The sequence below is a fragment of the Mixophyes fleayi genome, chromosome 1, assembly GCF_038048845.1.
Source record: "Mixophyes fleayi isolate aMixFle1 chromosome 1, aMixFle1.hap1, whole genome shotgun sequence".
Taxonomy (NCBI): domain Eukaryota; kingdom Metazoa; phylum Chordata; class Amphibia; order Anura; family Limnodynastidae; genus Mixophyes; species Mixophyes fleayi.
In genome coordinates this window covers 382074755-382079347 of record NC_134402.1, presented here as the reverse complement: position 1 = coordinate 382079347, position 4593 = coordinate 382074755, and positions in this window count along the sequence as shown.

The window sequence follows — 4593 nt, the reverse complement described above, 5'->3', positions numbered from 1 at the left end:
GAGTTTAGCGAGGATCTGACTCTCTCGTCAGCATTAAGGCCAAACCTCAGAGAGCAGACCCGCCAGCTGCCAGCCCTCCCTTGTCCTCTCCTCTTTCCATTGCAAATACTGCAACCACACCCAGATCACACTGCAGTGGTACGTAACCATCACCCGGGTAATTATAGCGGAGGATGCCCAGGAGTTTATAATACAGAATCCAGTGGTGCTGAACAGATGTCTGATAGCTCAGACGTCTGTAATTTAGTATCGGTTCCCTTACATGGCCTCTTGCTTCTAACCAGCTCCTTTACTTTGAATACCCAGTCACGCAGGACTTGTGTATATGCTTTACTTAGAGTTGCCAACTGTCCCTAATTTTCATGAACAGTTCCACATATCAGTAGTACACTACTATCTCTTATCCTCACTGTCCCTCTTTTCTGGTAGTATATTAAATAAAATAAAAATAAATTACATTAAACAAATGGTTAGTGAGAATGTATTGATAGGTTTCCATTTGGAAACCATTCCTACTCAGCAGCAAAATATCATTGAAAATTCTATAATAATGTTGGCATTTGTGGTTTTGGGAATCTAAATAATCCAGAAAGGTAAATCTAACAGTCGTACCAATGGTGGGAGTCTGGGACAGTCCTAGTAATGTAGAAAATGATTACAATACTGTACTCGGCCTAGTGACACTAATTTTGTCATGTCTAATATGCAGGGCCGGATTAACCATAGGGCTAACTGGGCTACAGCCCAGGGGCCTATAGCATCCAGGGGGCCCTTGAAAGTGTTCATCAGCAGTATTGGGCGGGGGCGCGATCAGTGCTGCTGAGCACTTTCACTGCGGTCCTTATCCACTCACACTTTCACTGCGGTCCTTCACTGCTGTAGTCTCCTTACTGAGGAGATCTCGTGAGTCTCACTCTCACGAGATCTCCTTAGTAAAGAGCATGCGGCGTGCCGGAGAAGGAGGTAAGTGCCGGTGGGAGGCGGGCAGCTCGGATCACGGGGGGGCCTCATGGGGGAATGGAGGCCCCCTTAGCCCAGGGGCCTCCAATCCCTTAATCCAGCCCTGCTAATATGCATTGTTTCTATTTCTTATCAGTGTTCTACTTATACTTTTGAGTGTGATTTGAGCTACCTGCACAAAACGCAGGGCCTGATTCATTAACGATCTTAACTTAAGAAACTTCTTATTTAAGTCTCCTGGACAAAACCATGTTACAATGCAAGAGGTGCAAATTAGTATTCTGTTTTGCACATAAGTTAAATACTGACTGTTTTTCATGTAGCACACAAATACTTGATAGCCTATTTTTACACTGAAATTTAAAGTTGATACTTGTGTGCTACATGAAAAAACAGTCAGTATTTAACTTGTGTGCAAAACAGAATACTAATTTGCACCCCTTGCATTGTAACATGGTTTTGTCCAGGAGACTTAAATAAGAAGTTTTTTAAGTTAAGATCCTTAATGAATCAGGCCCGCAGTTCTTATAATCTGCCAATGTGCTTAATATTGACCTGTTCCCTACACATAGTTGAGGCATCTATTTTATGAGCTAGACAGTCAATTTCCTAGAAATCAATGACATCACTGAGAGAGATCTGACTAATATTCATGAGACCGGCATTCTATTCAGGGTACTATGCACCTTTCTTGTTGATGTTATGGCAAAGCATACAGGATGTTCAGTGCAAAACCCCTTTCATTAGTGCACCCATATGGCCAGTACACACCAAGGTGTGCCCGAGCTGTTGAGAAACATGTCCGCAAACCAGGAGTGTGCTTTTCATTAAGCAAAACTGTTATTGTGTGTCCCCAGTGATGTCATCGGTTCTCAGTGAATGAATAGGCTGCATTCTTGTGAATAATGAATCAGCCCAGAAAATCACTATTTTCACAATGTGTAGGAGATGGGTGTACTGTAAAGTTTTTGTATTGTTTATACATAGTGGCACTCATTTTCAAAGTACAAGAAGGCAGATGAACTGCACAAGGTGATGCAGTGCGGCTTGATTTGCGCAGGTAAGAGCAGGAGTCTGCAGAACAAGATGGTGGCATTTGCAGAGAGGCAGATGTTTCCACCAGCTGATGGAAGGAGTTGGGTGGAAAGACTTCCTTGCATAGTATGGAGTAGGCAACTTGGACTAACTAAATTTGCAGGTTTCGTTTCTGAAGCGTGATTATTGCAATGAAATAAAGGGGTGGAGAAGCATATTTTTAGGAGCGTTCCTCCCTGTGTGAGGGTGGCACAACCATTTCCATTAGAGACTTCATTTCTTCATCAGCTCTGGGCTGGCAGATATCGAATGTCATCCTACATTTTTATCGGGAAGGATTTTGAATCAGCACAGCACATTTTTGCACTATGCCCAGTTATAAAAAAAAAACTGTTTGACACAAAATTGCCAGAAGTAAATTTTGAAGCCCCTTCAATCTTATGATTAATTAACAAAGCCGAATCACTGGAGTAGTACTTTAGGAGAAAAGGAGAAAATCTGAACAATTTCACCTTTCATTAAAGGGTTGTATTATGAAAATATAATGAAAAGTGGATATATAGACTGTTGCAGCATCATTGCTGACCTCCTGGTGCATTATCCCTCTAATTATGTCCAGCAGGAGAATAGCCTATTCTCATGTTTCTACTGCCAGGGCCAGGGGTGCATCTATCATGAAGGGAGGGGAAATTGTGGCAGATGCAGGGACCCTTACAAGCTAAGACAACGGCCTCAGTATGTAGAAGTGCTGCTGCTCGTCCAACCTTCATGTGGTGTATTCCCTCTTTTTAATTGGTCTCCAGTTGGCTGCTAGTTAGAAACCACCAGTGTTCAGGGGCAAACGCAGGATTTGTAGAGGGAGGATTTTCCACACCACGCCGCCAGTGGGTGTGACCAGCATGCATGGGGGCGTGGCTATAATATTAGACAGTGCTTGGCTGCTCTCCAACTCTTCCTATCCCCATAATATACATGGACAATGCTGCGTGCACTACTGTTAGGGGCACGCAGCTCTCCCTTTTCAAGCAGAGCAGTGTGAAGCGGGGTGCAGGGTCCAGCCACCTCAATTATAAAGTGCCCCAGGCTTGGAAGGGGGTTTTCCAGGCACTAGGGAACCGCCCCTTGGTTTGCCTATGGTGTTTTATATATTGCATCATGAGAGGCAGGGGTTAATCCCACCTTTAAGTTAGTAAGCACAGCACCAGGTTCAAGCAAGAAGATAACAGCAGCTAGACCTGTCAGAAAAACAAGTGTATTTATCAGTTTGGGCTTATGAACATGGGAACTATTAAGATCCAGTCCATTAACTCTTGCTGTTCATGGACACTGGTAGATCTGCATTCATGTGCAGCAAGGGTTAATGCTGTACTTTATTTTATGTGAGCGCATGGTGGCACAGTGATAAGCAATGTTGCCTCACTGTGCTGGGTCAATGGATTTGATTCTGATCAGGACATTATCTGTGTGTATTATGTATGTTCTTCCCGTGTTTGTGTGGGTTTCCTCTGAGTGCTCCAGTTACTGTTGCAAAAATATACTAAATTTCTTCTAATAAAGTCAACCATTGTGTGTGTATTTGTGTGGTAGACTGTGAGCACCAATTGGCAGGGCTGCCAAGAGGAATTTAGGGCCCGGGTACAACAAATTCATGGGGCCCTCCCTCATAGTCGAGTAGGCCACCTAAAATTTTTGCGACGGCGGCGCAAATAATTTCAGGGGTGTGGTTATACATTCAGGGGCATGGCAATGCGCCGTTGGGGCGTGGCTAGCACATCATAATCACTAGGTCCTGAATTCACCAGAGCGTCACATATGTCCCAGCACTCCTGACTTTTAAGACATCTAGCACCACAGTGTAGTATACAAAGAATGCAGTGTGTAAACAAAGAGTTCAGTCTTTGCCCGCACCTTACATTGGGCACAACACTCACCAAAAATTGCCATTGTCCCTACTAGAATCACAATATTTCACACACTCTGCTGTTCTCTCCTACCTGTTCTTCTCACTTTCACCACCTGTGCCTGCTGCTTTCTTTAGTTGCGGCTTGTCCGGATCCTTGAATGTTGAAGGACCTATTTGGGAAAAAAAATGGCTACATTTAGAAAATTACAGCCAGCACCGGCGTTAAATCAATAGCACCCACGATTAATAATTAGGCCTTTCTCCAGCCCCAACATTAAAATAATACTATTCACATTTAATAAATAAACCTATTTCCTTCCTGCAAACAGCAATACCTATTTCCCGCAACCATCACTGCCATTAAATAACTCTTAGTCACATTTAATAAATAGACCTCATTCTTCCCAAACACACCCCCATATTCAATAGCCCCCAAACCACCCCATCTTAAATTAATAGTCCCCACTATTAAATTGCCTCACCATAACCCTACAAACAAAATAGCGCCCGTTAATTAGCCACCACCTACCTCACACACTACATTGTAACAAGCCCCCTGTGCCATTACTCACACATTACTGTGCCCCTTCATCACAACTACACTGTGTCCCCTTATGCTCACACTGCGCCCTCCATTCTGCTTTCCCCCCTTCTTTTTTACTTTGTGCCTCTGTCCCCTTTTTTCTTTTACTGTC